Below are 20,471 nucleotides of genomic sequence, written 5' to 3'. Positions count from 1 at the left end.
ATGGTGTGCTGGGACCTAGATAAGGAGTGCCCTAATAAGGATTGGGGGAGGAATAATTGTACATGGGACTGGTCCCTCCTTGAGGTTAACCATAACTCATTTGAGGAGGAGCATATGGTTGTGGGTGTGAAAGAGTTCCAAAAATGCCATTTGCAACATAATATGCCCTCGATGCATTTGCAGCACAAGGCCGAGGCAGATCGGGGATGACAGTGTAAAGGTAACTTGGCTGGGATTAAATCAAGTTAAATTTGAGAGCTATATGGACAGCTTCTTCTTCGGATTGAGGAAAGTGAGAAGGGACATATTTCGCAATAGTGTCTAATAGCGATCTAAGAAACCAATCCATATAGACTGGATCCTCGAAGTCAGTAGCTTAACAGACGCTCCTTCAACGCCATTCCTGAACATGGTCAGAAAGGTGAGTGGCAGAAGTTTGATGAAATGAAGTCAAAAGTTCAGTACCGGTATCATAATGTAGAGGTAACTAGAAATATGAAAGAAAGGTTGTGGCAACAGTCGCTAAGCTAGAATGGGTTGCTCTGGGCTGGTCTACATACCATTTCGCAGTAGCTCCAGTGAGCATGCGTTGGAACAACTGAAAACGAATGGAGTTGTCAGTAATAGAATTGGATGAAAACCACATATGAAAGGAGGGAACATGATTGGTAGGGTTTTCTACAAGATTACCCTCAAAGTTTGGGATGTCTGAGGGGAGTTTGGCAAGCATTGTTGGCCATGTGGGATCATGGAGAAGAGGATCATTGATGAGCTCATTAAAATCTGGGAGACTTAGACCAACGACAAAAGGAAGTAAGGGAATCGAAGAGACCACACCATTGAGGTTCTGCTAATGGGGGTACCTTGGTTGGTACTTGGGTTACTGCCCTGGGTTCCTACACTTGCATTAGTACCTGACATAATGGCAATATGAGGATGAGGGGATGTGGAGTCAAAGGATGAATCAACAGAATCTGAATCTGAATCTGAATGATGACTCGATGGAGGACTGGAAGATGAATTCACTCCTAATTCCTTGGAGGCACCTAACGGGAACTGAGGGTGAAGCCCTTGAATTTGATGAGAAAAATTCCTTGGAGGTACTATGATATGTAGACTAAATGATAATGATAGGAAGAAAAGAGAATCAAATAGCAAGCAAACACCTAGTGCAGTGGTTCCAAGTGTAAACTAACTATTTTAATGATGTTACTCTAATGCACCCAAACACGTCCTATGAAATAAGAAAGACCTCTAGCCTATAGGTGATCAGAATCCTCAAACAATCCTAAATCTATTGTTTTGGATGGCCTTCCAAAGAAATTCTTACTTGACAAAATCTCATCCCCGCAAGAAGATTTGTCCAAAGAAAGGTGGGGTAGAGGACCAACTGCTTCCCACAGCCAGTCATATAATGTGTTTTCCTAAGATTGGTCACTACAATTACCTTCGTTCCATGGGGGTGGTCGAGTCTTGAGCTTCTTGGTAGTCAGTCACTACACTCCAGCTTTGCCCGTGGGATGGTGAAGGATTTTAAGCTCCCTAATATGAAAACTTCTATGTCTCAATGAAAAGTGACCAATGGGTGTAATTGGAAGCCTATCCCACTGACCCTACACCTACACTACAAAGATTATTTGGCCCTAATGCCCAAGTAGGCTTAATCTATGTGTGATGATTTATTAAGGTGTAGTGTTTAATGTCTTGGCTTGGTGGTGTTAACCAAGTTCTCATTCGCTTAAGGTGTGAGTGTGTGAAAAATATGTGTCAAGTGTATGAGTTAATTAAACATGTTTCATTATGCCATGTGCTGCTGAAAGTAAAATGTTGAAATACTATAAATGAGTCTGAAATGACAGGAAATTAAACAGTCAATCAAGCATACACAACCCCACCCACAAGGCAGACTAGGCAACTAAGAAAGAGACGGAAAAATAACTACTCAGAGACACATAAAGAGGCCAAAAAGATATGATGTCAAGGGACTAGGATCTAAAGGCTCTAGGCTACTAAAAATGGTGCACACAATAAAAAAAAATCAGAGCAGACAACTGTTGTAAAGGACAAGTATGAAGCTCTAAGACCTAGCATGCTCAAGGGGGTCCTAGGGGGAAAAAGGAAATCCCAAACTCTAAAGTGATAAAAGGAAAAAATAAACCTATCCAATGGATCTGAAAAGTAATGGATCAAGTCTGAAAAACATTGGCTGAAAATGTTGGAAACCCTAGACTCCTCACTCAACAAATGTCTTCCTAACAATGTGGAAGAGTACTCTAAACCCTAGCAGGCTATTTCCTTCCTCAAAGAAACAAAATAGGTGGATCCAGGCCTAAGGGAGACTAATTAACAAAATCAAAAAACCCAAACTAGTCTACAAACAACACTTTTGGACAAATCGAAAAAAGATATGAAATTTTTTCAAAAAAAGTAGGGAGCGCAGGTACTAAATATTTCGTGATGTAGCGCAATTTCTGGGGAAAAACGTGCGCTCTAGACAAAGGGAGCACACTAAAAAGGAAAAAAAGTGTGCTCTTTCCCACTTGTCTTGGCTGACAACTTTCAGACAGATGTTGTTGTCTCCTGCTTGGATGGTACCTGTGACCTACGGAAAAGAGAAAACCCTTCAGAATATGAAAATAAGACAAAATAGGGCTTAAAATTGGAAATAAAATTGAGAGGCCTAAAAAATGGCTGAAGAGACCCTGAAATTTATGAAACTTCAGTCACCCAAGAACTTGGTTATTAAACCAGTGGAGTCACCATTTGCTGGACGACAAATGTGACTAAAGACTTAGTGGATTTTCCATTTGTTAGTGTGAAAATTCCTGGAAGATGTACCAAAAACCATCACTTAACTCACTAGGTGACAAGTTACCCTAACAACAAGTTAATGGCTACTCTCGTTCTAGATCTGCAACACAAATGGAAAATCTGAAGTAATAAAAAAAACAATCTGAAACAAATAGGAATAGAACGATAGGTATAGAATAATAACCCAGTGGAAAGACGATTTTAAACAAATAAATGTTTATTAATAACACCTGATGGAGGATATCTATAGATTTTTCTGTAAGCCTCCCTTCGAGGGATGGGTCCTTTGATATCCTTGATGCTTCAGAAATAGATTCTCTCTCTCAATCATGCGAAAAAACCCAAACAAAGTGAAGAACTCAAGTGGGAGCTCAAGAAAAAATGACGATGATATCTACGATGATAATGATCATGGTGAGTAATGAATGAAAAACTCTTTTTATATAGCAAAACATGGAGTTAATCTAAAAATTGGAGAATAATAAAATATTATTGACCAAATTCAGATCTAACTACTTGGAATACTTTATTATATTTTTTGGAGATGGAAAAGGAATTTAAAATGACTAAATTCCTTTATTTAGAAATAATTAACAAATAAAAGTATTTATTAACTATTTCACGAGAAATAAGAAAGGTGTGAAATCAAAAGAATTATTAAATAGTGATTTAATAATTATTCTAATAACATAAATAAGGAAATTCAAATAAATAATGATTTATTCAAATATTCCTAAGGGATTTAGTGAAATGTAACAAGGAATAATTATTGAATAATAATTTAATAATAATTCGTAGAGAAAATTAAATAAATAATGATTTGTTTAATTCTTCTAATGGGTTTTTTTAATTTAGATCAGAAAATAATTTAATAAAAGTTGTTTACCAAATTATTTTCCATAGTGAAAGTGACTTTACTATGGTAAAATTAAATCTACATAGTGTATTTCGATCCACCTAGTTAGAAATGGCTAGGTGATCATTTTTTGGTGATAACAGAAGGAGGATGCTACTTCAAGGGAAGTAGTGGAAGATACTATTTACAGGCAGCTTATGGAGTCTCTCATGTACTTTGTGAACACATAACTGAATATGTGCCATGCAGTTAACTAGCTTAGTCAAGTGATGGTTAGGCCTACCAAGCTGTATTGGAAGGCAAAAAGCATGTGTTGAGATACCTCAGGGGGACTTCTTAGTATGGATTATGGTACAAATGTACAAAGGGAGTGAAGCTTCAATGCTGCACTGATGCTGATAGAGGAGGGAATCCATTCGATAGGAAGAGTGCATCAGGAGAGACCTTTAGTATTGGATCAATGATAGTGTCTTGGTAGAGCAGGAAACAGAGATTGGTTGTACTCAGTTCGATAGAGATCCAACTATGATTTTCTATGATAATCAAAGTGTATCAAACTCTCTGAAAATCCAGTTTTTCATGATTGGTCCAAGCATATTGATATTGATATCATCATCTCAAACACTGTGTATTGAGGCGTATTATGTTGTTAGACTAAATTCCCATGGAGGAGCAAGATGCTGACATTTTGACAAAGGCATTGTCAGGATGTAAATTCCAGTTTCACAGAGACAAGTTTGAGGTAGCTAATATCCATTTCTTGTTTAGAGAGAGTGTTGAAAAATGACAACAAGAAATTCCAGTTTAATTTGTCCTTGAATTAAACTGAGAATTAAAATCAAATTCTATTCTCATAGAAACTTGTAAATAGTTAATTAATTTTAATTAACTTAATTAGCTTATGAATTTCGAGTTGGAAGTCTTTCTGTAGTCATGTATATGTTCTCCATAAATTTTAGGGTTCTAGTATGAGTTTAAATTGAGTTGGAAATTAGATCACTCAGTTTACTGAGTTACATTCATTTATATTAGTTCCAAATTGTTTTTGGAACTAATAGAGGACTAATAGTCAGTTGGTGCACTAATGCATGCACTAGTGCTACTCTAGTTAACTGAAGACTCCCTCATGAGAAACTCTTGCATGTCGATTCTGAGAAAGACCCGGTTGAGACTCGAGTGCAGGGACAATGTACTATTAGTGGTATTATTTACTAGAGTGTAAATATTGTGCATGCATCAGAGATTGATCCCATGTTTGGATTGCACAATTTTAGAAGCATGAATTCCCTTTAAATATGGGCTATTCATCCTAGGAATTACACAAGGGATTAGGAGCTTGGAGAGCTGCATAATTGGTTAAGTGTTGGCCAAGAGCTAGCTTGTGAGTTGAAAGAGTTGAGCATACTTTTGTGGAATTGTTCTAGTGAGAACAAGCTTTATATCTTCACTCATATTTTTGATATATGCAATACAAATAGCAGGGTTTTGAGAAATGGCTTTCCCCAGATATAGCTTCTGTTATGTTCCATTGATTTATCTTCTCCTTGTTCATATTTTTTTCATCGATCTATTGGCTTCTGCTGGTTGACAATAGAAGTAGATTCTTGTATTTTTCTTTAGTACATTGCATGAGTTTGTGAATCTACATGATTTTCTACAGTTTATTTGCAGGGTTTTGATCTAAAAAAATGGAGTGGAGAGAGCCTTAACATGAAGAACAAGATGTGGTAGATTTGAACCATTCATAAACATTACAGGCTTTGAGAAAATGCGGCTTATACAATTTTTTCACAATCACAGGCATGAAATCCCAGCTAGATTTGCTGGAATGGATGGTGAAAAATGGAATGTACAGGAAGAGTGCTTTGTGATCGAGGATCATAGACTCATAATAGAAGCTGATGACATCTATTTCATGTTTGGGCTCCCACATTGTGGAGTGGACATTTCTTTGTATGGGCATAGACAAGGTGGTGAAACAACTGTCACTTACCTAGCCCAACATTGTTCTCCAGGGTCCACACTCAAAGACAGATGCATTGATATCAAAACCATTGATCAAATTCCTTTGAGGACTATTGGTTTTACAATTGTCTGATTATATGGGAGTGTTGCACTTCACTTACTCACCAAGGTTCAAATGCATATTTTTGTAGATTGCTTGCAGCCTACGATATTTAACTGGTGTGAAGGGGTAGTTGCCAACTTTAAAGGGAAACTAACTAGAGTGAAAACTGAAAAACTATTTTTTTTTTTTTGATATGGTGCCTTTATTATCTATAGAGATCCCCCTTCTCACCCCACAGGTAGCCATAGATGCAAGAGGACCAGAAGATCCTCGTATGATGAAGTGGGTCACGTTGATGGGTGCCATGGAGGTGGTGATGGCCCAATTGTTCGATATACTCCTGAATTATTTGGATGGTTGGAACATCAAATCATTATGATTGAAGACTTTCCATATGGAGGCATGGATTACACAGGTGATCCAGATATTCCACTTCTCGCTGGGATGCAGTGGGGTGACCTAGATAAAAATTTCACATTTTGGTCATTTTTTGTTTTTCAGTTTTTTTAACTACATCCAAAACTAACTATTTTAAATGATCATGTAGATGTGGGCCTAGTCAGACCATCAGGACTACATAGATTTGACAGACACGATGAGTAGCCAATAGCTCCTGTAGTACAGAACCTTGACACAAAAGAGGCATTTTTTGAGGTAGATGTTATGAAACCAGCTCACAAAAAGATAGAAAACATATATCAACACCTTAGAATTCAGCGTCTTCTATGGGGAAGCCTCCTTTACATTACACAAATGAACAATTCTTGGATGATACAAATGACAAGACCTCCTTTCTATATAGGAGTCTAAGGTATCATAATATAATTAGAGCCGACATAACAATAATAATGTAAGGGCACAATAATAACAATAGTGGGCTTCAATGGGGCACAATAATAATAATATGGGGACTACATGGGTACAAAAATATAATAAGGGGGTTGTACTAATAACAATAAGGGGCTACACTAGTAGTATAGGGACCTAACATGCCCCTCTCCTTCAAAAAGTGTTGTCCTCAATGCTTGAGTAGTTCTTCATGCTTCTGTATAAATTCTTTTCCTCCTATGTGGAATGTTCAGCAGGTAAGTTATTCCACTTGATGAGATACTCTAAAATTGATCTATTTCGTAGTTCTCGATTTCTCGGTTCTATGATTTCTTCAGGCTCCAATATTATTTTTCCTTCCTTGTCAAGTTCTTGCAATACTGTTTGAACTGGGATCTTCTGCAACTTTTGAATGAGTTCCCACTCCTTTGGGCATATGGATATCTATAAGGCCTGATGTTTGGAGGAACACTTACTAGAATCAAACGAATAGCATCATCATGATCACAAATAGGTGGGAGGCCTTTGGGAGTGTCAAGTACCTTGGAATGATTGTCCAAAACGTTTTGGAGATCTGGAGAAATACATGGTTTCGATATGGGATCCTCTAGTGAACATAATTGTGCAATTATGCCCTGTTGTTCTTTATTTAGAATCTTTTTAACACTGTTAGAGTTGATTATCTTTCCTAATTTCTCTTTGATACCCCTCATTTCAACTTCCTTTCCTTCCCAAAAAAATTTCAAGAAAAGTTCTTGAAAATTAAAAGTTGTTGCACCCAAAGATTGTAGCCATTGGAGTCCTAGTAAAACATCAGTACCACCCATTGGAATGGAAAGAATTGGGCTATTCAATACATATTCTCCCATGGATAGCTTGATATTATGGCACTTTCTAGAGCAATTTATGGTTCCTCCACTTGCAACGATCACTTGACACTCTGGTGTTGGATATAGGAAGCAATTCAATTCCTTGGCTATCTTACAATGAATAAAATTATGGGTACTGCCCAAATCAATCAACACTATTACCTTTTTCTTCTTGATATGTCCTTCTATATTGATAGTTTGAGGAGTGGTAATTTCTTCCAATGCATTACAAGCTATGGTTGGGTTCATTTCTTGATGCTCATGTGATCTTTCACTCTTAAACTTTTTTATTCTTGATATGTCCTTCTATATTGATAGTTTGAGGAGTGGTAATTCCGTCCAATGAATTACAAGATATGGTCAGATTCATTTCTTCTTTCTTGATGTGATCTTTCACTTCTTCTACCTTTTTCTTCTTGATATGTGCTCCTATCTTGAGAGTTTGAGGAGTGGTAATTCTTTCCAATGCTTTACAAGATATGGTCAGATTCATTTCTTCTTTCTCTAGGGTTGGTTCCTAGTGTATATACTCTTCTTTTGAAATTTCTTGATCATTTTCTTCCTCCTCTCCACAATCAATGTAAAATAATTTCTTCTCTGCACACTTATGACCTTTAATGTATTTGTTATCACAATTTTAACACAGCCCTTTTTCTCTTTTTTCTTCCAATTGTTCTAGTGTAACCCTTGTAGGTTGTGGAAGGCTATGAGAAACAACACTTCCATCTTTATAGTTGTGAGGGGTAGACTTCCTTGTTTCCATAATTTTGCTTTCCGCTTTGTAACAAAGCCCTTTTTCTCTTTTTTCTTCCAATTGTTCTGGTGTTGTTCCAAAGAAGGTGTTGCTCTTTGTATCCTCATAACCTGCTATCATTTCCTGTGTGAAAATTAACCACATAACAAGTTGTTTACGAGAAAAAATCCCTTTATACCATAAACGTTGATCTGGTTCTAAATATGGAGATGCAATACATACCTTTTGTAACAGTGGTACACCATGTAGATCAAAATATTGCTCCATCTGTAGTATCCAATTTACTGGATCCTTTCCATCAAACTTCCTCATATCGCCTTTTGTTGATTTCAGGAGCTCGATATTGAAATGACTGTAGCTTTGTACTTTTAGATCTCAAAGTTCTGAAATTGTCTCCTGCAGTAGCACTCTGAGTCCTCTTTCTAACCTCACAAGTCTGATTAGAATTTGATTCTCTAAGAAAGAGTTATGCCCAATCTCCTAAGATGACTTGATTATATAATGTTTCAGTAGAGCAAACTTGTACGACATGCCGCATGTCATTGTTTCGACCTTCGGAACTAAAAACTAGGCACAGAAAACTACAGTCCATCTCTTTCTGTAACTTCTTACGAAATTTCAATTTGTTGCTCAGAGAGAAAGTTATGATTATTTTCCCAAGGTCACCTGTTTAGGATGTAATTCAGGAGTCTACAAAAACCCTAACTTCCTCAGATCATATATCAGAAAATATAGCGAGACAAGATCTGAAATTCGGACCCGAGATTTAGAACGATTTCTTCTCAAATGGGTTTTTTCTTTAGCTTCTGCAACTTCGTAATGAAAAGGTTATAACAAAAATACCACGATGATCTATTTTAGATGAAATTCTGGAGCTTACAAAAACCCTAACTTTCTCATATCATATCTCCAAAATATAGTGAGACAAGATCTGAAATTTGGACGTGTAGTTTAGCAAGATTTCTCCTCAAATGGGTTTTTTTTTTTAGATTCTAAAACATCACAAAAAAATTTATAGTGAAAACACCACAATGACCTATTTGGAGTAGTGAAACCCTAGAATCCAAAGCTCTGATACCAAATTTTATGAAACCAACTCACAAAAAGATAGAAAAGATAGATCAACGCCTAAGAATTCAGCCTCTTCGAGGGGGCAACCTCCTTTACATTACACAAATGAACAAATCTTGGATGATACAAATGACAATACCTCCTTTCTATATATAGGAGTCTAAGGGGTCATAACATAATCAGAGCTGACATAACAATAATAATGTAAGGGCATAATAATAACAATAGTGGGCTTCTATGGAGCACAATAATAAGAATATGGGGACTACATGGTTCCAACAATATAATAAGGGGTTTGTACTAATAACAATAAGGGGTTACACTAGTAGTATAGGGACCTAACATTGGAGCACAACCTAGAGAGGTCGACCCTAGACATCCTAGATGCTGGGATTGATGAACTACCTCTTTGCTGCCAAAGGCACACTATGGGGGTTCCTGGACTGATTAGTCACTTGCTACGATGAGTAGCTCGCCCTATTATCTACTACCATCATCACCATGTCTAGATACTAGTGTAAGGTCTAGATTTTTCTTTTGATGATGTATCGACATGCTCAGATGATAAAGGCCATAGGGCCTCATGTCTTGGATGAGATTTTGTAAAGCCACACTTTTTATAGACATTTTAACTAATGAAAAATACTACTTTTATCTCAGTCCATGATCTGAATTTAAACTGGAATGTAAAAAAGTATAGATATAACCATAAACACAAAGATGCAATAGAAATAATACTTCATTTCATGAATATCAAAGAACTGAAATATTCTTACATACATAATGGAAATAAAGTAGTTCGAGTGATGGTAGCTTATCTCAAAGAAGAGATGTGGCAACTACATGTCTCTGAACTGTGTTACAATGAGGCTTGAGGGCCTATTTATTATTGAGAGGCAATGTAAAACCTAAAACATCCAAAAACCTAACCCCAGGAGATGAAACACCAAAGTATGGGCCCTGTTGGGGTAAATTGGTACATCAAATTCCCGAGGGCGTAACTTTCACATACAATATCTATTTGATGCATATGATACCTTGTTAGAAATATCTATTTGAGGACTACAATTGATCACAACAAAAATCAAGGAGAAAAAAATTATTTTCCACTAGTGATTTTCCCAAAAAAAAGTCTTTTAGAACCTTGAAACGGCTCCAGAAGTTCAACACCCAAAAAACTGCCAAAATAGTAAATTGTGCTACAATTAAGGAAACTAAAAAAATGAAAGAAATAGTGGTGGGGTCCATGTGTAATAGGTGGGTGGATATCAATATCCACTTGGATCATTCTTCCCCCCTTAGGAAGCAATGGTCCCCATTGCATTGAGTTCCTCCATGAGATGAGGAAACTTCTATTGAACTTGGTCCCTGGTGAGCCACTTTCCCTGGCGAAGGAGTTGGGTTGCTTTGATAACTCGATATAGTTGGATCCTTTGCTGTCGAGTGTTATTTATCTATTTGTCTATGATCCAATTAGTTGTGGATTGTTCCATGCAGTCTAGATTCAACTATGTAGGTGTAAGATTTTCTGCAATGTCTGATGTGTCTAGCAATGGTGGAAAGTATGGTCAAAGGTGGTCCACTTTGAACATTGGATGCAGGCCAATGAATGGGGGAATGTTGAGCTCAAATGAATTATCTCCCATAGCCTTGGTAATAGTGTAAGGACCAAATGAGAGTGGTCTATGTTTCTGATAGGCTCCGGTAAGGTGTTCCTTTTGCAAATGCAACCAGACTTTGTCACCCACTTGAAACTTGTGTGACACCTGATGTTGATCATGTTGCTTCTTGTACTTGGCATTTGATTTCTCTAGAATGTCGTGGGCCTGTTAACAGATGTGTTGAATGTGCTTAATGAAGTTGTTTTCCTTGTCAGATTTGGACTGGACATAAGTTGAATCTTCCTGAGTAACTGCAAATGGTATGGCCACATCAATGGGACATAGTGGCTGGAATCCCAAGCCCACCTAAAAATGGTTGTGGCCAGTCAAGTTGTGGAGATGCCGATTATAATTATGTTAGACATAGGGGAGGCTCTCATCCCATGTGTGTGGATGCTTTGATATGTACATACACAAAATGTGTATGATCATCATGTTGACAACGTCTGTCTGGCCATCAGTTTGGGGATGGAAAGTTGTGGAATTAGTCAGCTTAGTGTCCGGCATTGGCCAGAGACTGGACTAAAATGTACTGAGGAACTTGTTGTCCCAAATTGAGATGATAGACTGTGGGATCCCAAAGTGTACCCAAACTCATTCAAAGAAGAGTTTAGTAGTGGCTTTTGTTGTGATATTCTTCTTGCACGCTGCCATAATGGCCATCTTTGAGAATCTGTCGACGACAAAAAAAACACGGTCATTTCCATGCTTAGTAGAAGGAAGGCCCAACATGTAATCCATGGATATGGATTCCCAAGTTCGACTAGGGGTAGGCAGCGGAGTATAGAGGCCTTGATTCTTTATGGTCAGTTTGGAAATGGTGCAACCATTGTACGATTTGATGTACTTCCTGACATCCTGTCAAAGATTTGGCCAATAGAAATACTTCTGTAGTATTATCATTGTTTTCTAGACCCCGAAATACCAAGCAAACCCACTGTAGTGCGCTTCGCAAATCATCTTGGCACGCTCGCTTGAAGGAACACAAAGGTGTCCGAGGTGGCATAACAGTGCATCCTGGACGTGAAAATCTAGAACTTGCTTGACCCTCAAAGGGCGTCTGGTATGTGTAGCTAAACTATGGGTTGCCTTTATAGAGAAGTGGCCAATCAGAAGTCTTGTTTCCACAAGAGTTGAGCATGTTGGTTAATGCCATGATCAATGGTTGGTTGAGGCAATCTACAACATTCTTGGTGTTGCCCTTCTTGTACTTGATATTCAAATGCAACTGTTGCAGGTATGTGGACCAGTTATGATGGTGATAATTTTGCAACTTCCCTTTCGTCTGTGAATTGCAGGGGTCGGTGGCCTGTTTGGATGACTATTTCCTTCCCCAAAATGTAATGCTTCCATTTTCGGCAGGCTTAAACAATGGAAGAAATCTCCTTTTCATAAGTGGGATACTTCTAGACTCTATCAGAAAGTGTCTCATTGTGGTATCCCACTGGATGCCCCTATTGAGTAAGGACTTCCCCAATATCATAGTCAGAGGCATCTATCTCAATCTCAAATGGTTTTTTCAGTTCTAGTAATGTGACATTCGTGTAGAGCAGAGGTGATGTTTCAACTTTGTGAAAACCTTTTGTTGAGATCCAAACCAAAATAAATTTCTTTCTCTTCTCCCTTAGTTACCTTACTCAAGGGCCAAGTGATATGAGATAACCCCAACATGAACCTGCAGTAGAAATTGGCAAGACACAGTAAACTGCAAAGCTCTGTCAAAGTGGTTGGGCTTGGCCAATCCCAAATGACTTGGATCTTGGCTGGATCCACATGCACCCCTCGTTCATCAATAATGTATCCCAGATACTAAACCTGGATCATGCCAAAAGTGCATTTCTCCAAATTGGCACACAACTTGTGTTGCCGTAGTGTTTGGAGAACTTGTCGGATGCGGTGGAAGTGCTCTTCCCAACTCTGGTTGAATATGAGGATGTCATCCAAGTATATCACTACAAATGAGTTGGTGAATGGTCGCAAGATGTCATCCATCTACCTCATGAAGGTTGCAGGAGAATTTGTCAACCCAAGAGGCATAACCAACCATTCAGAAAGGACCTCCTTGGCTATGAAGGAAGTCTTCCACACATCAGAGGCTTCGATTGGTACCTTGTGATATCTAGACTTCAATTCGATCTTGTTGAAATATTTTTCCTACTTGAGTTGGTTTAGAAATTCATCAGTCCATGGGATTGAGTACCTATTTCAGACAGTGATCATGTTCAATGCTTGATAGTCAATACAGAGTCTCCAAGTCCCATCCTTCTTCTGTACCAACACGATCGGGCTCCCACAGGTCGATGAACTCTACTGAATGTGACCTTTCTGTAGTAGCTCTTGAATCTCCCTCTTGATTTCATCGTTCTCTAGAACAGAGTTCCGATAGATTGTTCTATTGGGCAATGACCCACCTAACATTAGATCGATGGAGTGCTTAACCTGATAGTGCAGAGGCACCCCTGTGGTGGAGGTGAAGATGTCCTTGTACTCCTCCATGATCTTGTCCATATGTTGTTATCGTGAAGAGGGGGCCTGTCTCGAGGTTGTGGCCACCATTTTCTTCTTTCCCTAAGGGTGTATCATCATGAAAACAAATTTCCTAGTTTTGGAAATGAGTTTACTGCATTGTTTTGCAGAAACCAAAGAGATGGCTATAGGGGTTCTACCACTGGGATCCTATACAGCTTATTTCCCAAGGTAACAATAACAACACGAGGTCTTAACTCATACACAACATGTCACTTCTACAAGTATGGCTAGCCTAATAATATATCACAAACATCAAGAGGAGCAACGCCACATACCTCATCTGTGACAGACTTAATGTTGTATGGAAGGCGACACTGTTGGCTGACGCGAAGATCCCATCCTTGGTGAAGCCACCCAATGGTGTACGGTTGTGGGTGTGTTGTGGTTGGCCCTGTCACTTCACAACCTCTAGTGAAATGAGGTTATTTTGGCTCCCACTATCGATAATGAACTGTAGTGAGGAACCCTTTACCCACATCTGGGAGTGCAAGAGGCACTCCTCCTCCTCTAGATCTTTGGGTTCCTCCTTTTGGATCTTCATGGTGGTAATGATGGCATTGGCCTCCGCATCGATAATCTACTTCCCTTCCTCATTCCCCTTGTCGGGTTCTAACTTAGAGTCAGAACATGCATCTGATTCAGAAGCCTTTAGCTCGGCCACCAATGACTTCTTGGCCAGACACTCACTTGTGTTGTGAGTGGAGATCTTATGGAATTCACACCACTTTCTCTTGTCCTTCTTCAACTTCACGGTGTTGTACTTTTCTTGCAACTTTGGCGAGTTTTCCTAGGTTGCCCTACCTTGGCTTTATGCTTTGTTTTGTGGTTTGGGGGCATCTTTCCCTTGCTTTGGATTCATAGATCCAAACTCTCGTTTTTTTCTGTTTAAGCTTCTGCTCAATCTTGACACCATATGGGTACGCTATGCGAAGTGAGGAGATCTCCAAGAATTCCATCTCATCCTAGATGTGCCTGTGTAGGCAACCACGGTACTTGAGTACCAAATGTTTCTTGGAATCCTTGATACCCATCTTCGTGCGAAGGGTATGAAAAACATTGGTAAACTTCGGCACGTCTTGGTCCCTTCCATGCCGCAACATGGTCTACTTTATGTATTTATTCTCATAGCTCCCGACACGGTAGTACTGCTCCTTGATGGCATTCCGGAACAAATTCCAAGTGGGTGTGGCTGAAAAAAGTGAGGGCATACTTTCATCCTTCTACTCACATTAGGTTTTCCACCAGTCATTGACGTGGGGGGTGGCTTTGAGAAGAGCAAAAGTAATATTTTCCCAGCTGGAAAAATCAAGAACAGAAAAATATCCTTCTAGTAGATTTAATCATTTATCTATTGTGTTTGTATCTATTTGGACCTCGAATATGGGAATGTAAAAGTTTACTTATACCTTAAAAGGAGTGGTGCCTCCAGAGTAGCTGCTGGATGTGGATGCGCTACTGGTGGGCAACCGTTGAAGGATCTGGGTGAAGTTATCCATCATCATATTCACCGCCGGTGATCTCGATGGATATTGGTGGCCATTCGCCTATTCCACTTAGACCCCCACCATTGTTTCTTTCAATTTTTCAGTTTCCTTAAGTGTAGCATAGTTTACTATTTTTGGTAGCTTTTCAGGTCTTGAACTTCCGGAACTGTTTTGTGGCCCTAAATGACGTTTTTTTGGTAAAATCACTAGCGGGGAATATGAGTTTTCAACTTGGTATTCAAAGATAAATTACACATAGATCTAAAAATGCAAAGATGAAGCTGAAATCTCTTCACTATTACCCAAAAGACATAAACTAGAAACACACCAAAAGCTAAATTATAGCTCATACTATTTTTTTCCACTCATATTTCTCTATACTTCATCACACATATATACAAAATATCTTATCTTGATTATGTCAAGATCTAGCAACTCTATGTCCATGTCAATCTACCTTTTTAAACCACCAAAACTTCTTTCTTGACATGTCTATTGATGAAGTCAATAATTATTTCCAACAATACTTATATAAAAATATTCACTTTATTAATTAAAAACCTATTACCATTCCAATTTATTGATGCATGTGAATCTATGACACTTATAGAAGATACCATATTAAGAACTTATTACAATTGATGGATGTGAATCATGTGATACTTATAGAAAGAAAAATATTACCATTACAATTTCCAATTAGGGTATAAAGATAAATATGACCATTACAATTTCCAATTAAGGTGTAACAACTCATTTTCGTTTGGTTTGATATTTGAAATAAAACACTTTTAAATTTTTGTAATTAATTAACTTCATCTAAATAATTAAATTGATTTTTAGACATATTTTCAATTTTGTCTTACATTATTTAATGTGGGATGCCTTTCTCTAACACGAGGTTGAAGAGCCTCACTTTCTAATACTATACCATAATCTAATAGGATTTTCGCATACATTGCATTACTTAGTTTTGAAAGTATTTGATAATTTTTGAACTGTCTGAGATGGCTCCTAGCTTTGCAAAGATAGCTACTGGCTCAGTTCCATCCACCTCTGGGTGGCAAGCTCCTACCCATATCATCAGTGAAGCCCCAGCTCCCATTGTCCAGGTAATCCAAGCCTCACTTGATGAGGCTTTGAAGTTTTCTGAAAGTGCCCTAATCTGTCGGTTCAATGGTTTTTGGTCGCGGCTGACAGCTCTTCACAGTTGGATCTCGGAGGTATGGAAGGCTCTCATTTCTCATGAAATTAATATCTACCCATGTGCTAGGGGTTTTTTAATAGTAGATTTTGAAAATCCTGAAAGTAGACAATGTATTCTAGATTTCGGCCCTTGGTTTTGGGAAAACTCAGGCCTATTCATGAAGCCATGGAACTCATCATTCGATCCCTCAACAGTAGTCATAACCTCAACACCAGTTTGGGTGAGATTGCCAAACCTACGCTTGCCAGAACCACCTATGCATGCATCTGTGTGGAAATGGACTTCAGTGCCGGATTCCCAAGTGAAATAAACCTAACAAGTAAAGACTATGTGTGGAACTAGAAACTCGATTATGAAAGTGTCCTCTTCAAATGTCGATCTTGCTTTGAGACTGACCATCTAGCCAAAAATTGCCCAAAAGCCTCCCAGAAAAATTCTTCTAGAAAGAATCACCACAGATCTACATGGTGGGAAGGAGCACAAAAAGAACATTACACTGTCACCAAGGAAGAATACTCTCCAGAAAACTCTAAATTGCAAGAAATTAGGGAAGAAAGAAACAACTCTCAAGACAAGCATGGGGAAAGCCCCGCCCAACAGCAAAAAAATGATCTCGACAACCCCTCAAGCATCAACAATTATGAGGATTCGAATACCAAACAAAATAAATCTTCATTTAACAGCAAAGCAGATCTCCCAGACCAAACTTCTTCTCTGACTATCTTCAAAAGGACGAACACAACAGATCGCGAAGCTAAGACACCAATGTCCAAAGAACTAGAAGAGATGCAAGATAAAGGAGTTGGAAGACCGTAGAGAAAAACAAGAAAGCTATAGCACCAATCTCGCCAAGAAAGACGAGAAGCCAGACAATTAAGAACTAAGAAAATTATAAGTCCATTTATCCACCACCACCACCACCATATGAAGCCTCATTTTCCAATACTATACTCATACCCTATTTTATTTATTTTTAAATATGTCATAATTTTTTAACCTTCCTTACTAGTTTTTTTTTTCCAGTGGAAAAATCGGTAACTTTTTATTTAAAAAATGAAAAGTTACACTAGCAGATGCTTGAAGCATTTCCATAAGATGCCCATTGGGCTTGAGTGCTTTTGCACCCCACGCAACGTTACAAAGCTAACGTGCAGATGAAGAAGAAGAAAGGGAAAAAAAGAGAAAAGAAGGAGAAGGCAAGAAAAACTGAGTTCGGCACTTCAAGTTTTTCTTCCCTTTTTCTTTTCGACCTTGCGCCACTCTCCTTGGGTGGGCTCGATCGAAGCTATGACTAACTATGTTTCTGCTTTTTGAGATCCTACTTCCTTGTCTGAATTCGAGGTATCTGAGTGGTGATGTCGTTTGATCCCTCCCATGCTCTGATCCTCGTTTGCCTTCTCTGCCTGATTTGGATGACGCTGTAAAGCCCTTTTGTCTGATGTAGTTTCCTTCTGTGTCTCCATTTCTTGGGATACCTCAGCATTCCCTGCGGGGGTATCTTCCTCTTCTGCTTCTGATTCTTCGTCTTCTGAGTTATGGGGAGAAAATTGCCATCCTTTCCTCTGCTTCCCTTTCTGCTTTCTTTTACTATTTGCTTTCTTGGCTTCTGGACATGTGCTTTGTAGGTGCCCTGTTTGCCTGCATAGCCTGCATCTGAAAGCTGTGTTTTTGTAGTCTAGTGCTTGCAGCCAATTTTGTTGTTTGTAGATCATCCTTATGTTGTCTGGCAGCCCTTTACTTAGATCTACTTCCACACAAATGCGTGCAAAAGAGACCCTTTCATCAATCCTCTCCAGATCTGTTTTGATGTATTTCCCTATGCTGTTCCCAATTCCTTCCAAAACTCGTTCACTCCAAAAGTGAAGGGGAAGGTTGTATAGACGGACCCAGACCGACACTTTGGATACAGTCATTTTGTTTGGATCGAAATCTGGAAACCATGGAGTCATGAACAACCCCGACGTTCCCTAGAACCAAGGTCCAGCAGTGATGATTGTGTCTCTGACTTCCCTGGATGCAAATCTAACTATGAAAAACCCCTTGGAGCATAAATGTATATCACATTCCATGGTCCAACTGGTGAAAATCCAGTGAAATAGATCCGATGGTTTTGGCCAAAAACTGTTGAAGCGACAGATTAGAGCCTGCGTATCATAAGACTTAACGAAATTATCAAGCCCTGTAGAATCAAGGTTAAGCGCTGGAGTTTGCCCTAGCTGATCTACTATGTATGGCCTGGATATATATCCGCCTTGATCTGGAGAGGAACATGAATCTCTGTTACCTTGTAGAATGTTCTTGTAGGAGAACCCTCCCTTGGGTTGATGCTGAGATGCTGTCTTTTTCCCCTTGTCTCCTCCTGAGAAGCTTGGTTGTCCCTGAGGCAGAGCTCCTCCTCTCAGCCTGAGGTTTAAAACAATGGTTTTTTCTGGACTAATCTCGTAGCTTCCCAAAGTTCTACTGTCCTGGAGAGACCACCTACCACTGACCAAATGTTGGATCTGAACAGGATATCCGGTCAAAGCCCAAATTTGTTGTTTCAGCTGCATGATAGTGCTTCCTGCATGTACCCATACTATACAGGATTTCCCTTCAGGGGTTTTAATAAAAATCTGAAAACGAGTTGTTGTTACCTGAAGTCTGGGTTTTGGCAGAGTTCCTGATCTGCCTAAGCCGATGTCGCTGCTGATTTCCATGTGCTCTGGCTGTAGGCAATCTTCCAGATCTAACCTCTTATTGGGTCGAACTTTCATTTGCATGTCAAGATCTGCATCCCCTCTGCTCGATTGATGCATATTTCCACCGATCTGCTGCCTGGGTTCTGGTTGTCTTCTAATATTGGTCAGATCAGATGGATCCTGCCCGGATCTGCAGTATTTGTGCCAATCCATTGTGAGAGGGAGCAGATCTGCAACATGCAGATAGACATCGGCTCTTTTGAAAACCTCGGCTGCAGATGGCACAGTGGAATTGAATGGATTGCTAATAATATTCACAATTGCATTGGGACAGCATTTGGCTACCCCTACGCACAGGGTGCGGATGATTCCCGCATTAATATTGAATAAATCGTCCCTAGTCATCCCGGGTTTCCGTGGAATTCCTGCAGGGATGATCACTAGATCCATTCCCACCAATGCTGCTTCCAGCTGCTCTTTGCCCATAAATCCACACACAACGGCGGTGGTGTCCATATGGCTGATATCTGCAGTGACGTCGGGGGTATTGACGACATCATAGAGGTGAGGACAGCCACCTTGAATCCAGACGCCCCGCCTTTCGATCTGCAATCGATGCGCCCAAGTACTCCTTCATTCTGCAACTGTGAATGCCCTGGATGGATGAGGTGAGCAGCAATTCGAGAGATTCAATCTCTAGTCCTGTGATCCATGGCGTTCCCTCTCGTCCTCAACCCTTGATTTATATTACCAACATTCGATATACCAGTTGCTAATCGAGTGTAAGTGTGAAGGTCTAAAGAAACTTAGTTAAACAAGATAGTCAATCACCTTCCTTACTAGTTATATATCAATAATATAGTTATATATCAATAATAAGAAGTTATTAGGCTATTTGATTTAAAAAGTTAGTGGATACACTTTTGAATTATAATTTAATCTTAAGCCACTTTAATAAAGAAGTAAAGAATTCATATAGTTTAAAAAGAATACATATATTTCCAAATTTTCAATTCCATAAATTGAATTTTTTTGTGCACATCGGTTTTAAGAATACTGTTTTCAAAAACATGAGTTATATACAGTTAGTTTGATTGGAGTTTATTTTCCATGTTGTTTAAGTTTGGGGTTGAAGATTAAAGTTACTTTTAAAGGAATTAAATTATTTCAAGAACATCGAAACTCCATATTGATTAGAATAATCCGTATTATCCTTCCATCGCAAGATACGGACTGTCGTAGGTCTAGGTTAAAAAAAACAACTAACTGTATAAACTGGCAGCTGAAACAATGCGAAAGTTTAAATATTCGCCTTGAATAATAGTTTACGTATATTATTTGTTCAAGTCTCTAGTGATTTTGAAAGCTGTTTTCAATGGTTTTATAGATGTTTCCGACTGGTGACAGTGTGTTGCTGTATCGAATGTAAGCCGTGAGTTTTATGGTTTTCTAAAGGTTTCATTTTGTATGGACTTGACAAGGTGGGTTTTCTAAAACTCCAGTCCTAGCTGAACTTTAGGGCTGAAGTAATGGATAAGAATGACTAAAGTCTAAAAGTGCCCACTTAGTACGGCCTCCGAAAAGATTCTGGCAGAGTAGTCAACCAAACCCATGCGAATGTTTAAAACTACCGAATAAATTGCTTGGGGAGAGTT

At 38.9% G+C, this 20,471-nt stretch overlaps 1 pseudogene; it reads right to left on the bottom strand.

Moving 5' to 3' along the window:
- Window positions 1–321: 321 nt before the first annotated feature.
- Window positions 322–19,502, bottom strand: LOC149247342 (malate dehydrogenase, glyoxysomal pseudogene; annotated as a pseudogene).
- Window positions 19,503–20,471: the final 969 nt, after the last annotated feature.

The sequence above is a fragment of the Pinus tabuliformis genome, chromosome 7, assembly GCF_031772625.1.
Source record: "Pinus tabuliformis cultivar Carrire ecotype Pingquan chromosome 7, CPIR1, whole genome shotgun sequence".
In the NCBI taxonomy this organism is placed as follows: Eukaryota; Viridiplantae; Streptophyta; class Pinopsida; order Pinales; family Pinaceae; genus Pinus; species Pinus tabuliformis.
The sequence above is the reverse complement of the archived record's forward strand: the minus strand, read 5'-3'. Positions and strand labels throughout refer to the sequence as shown.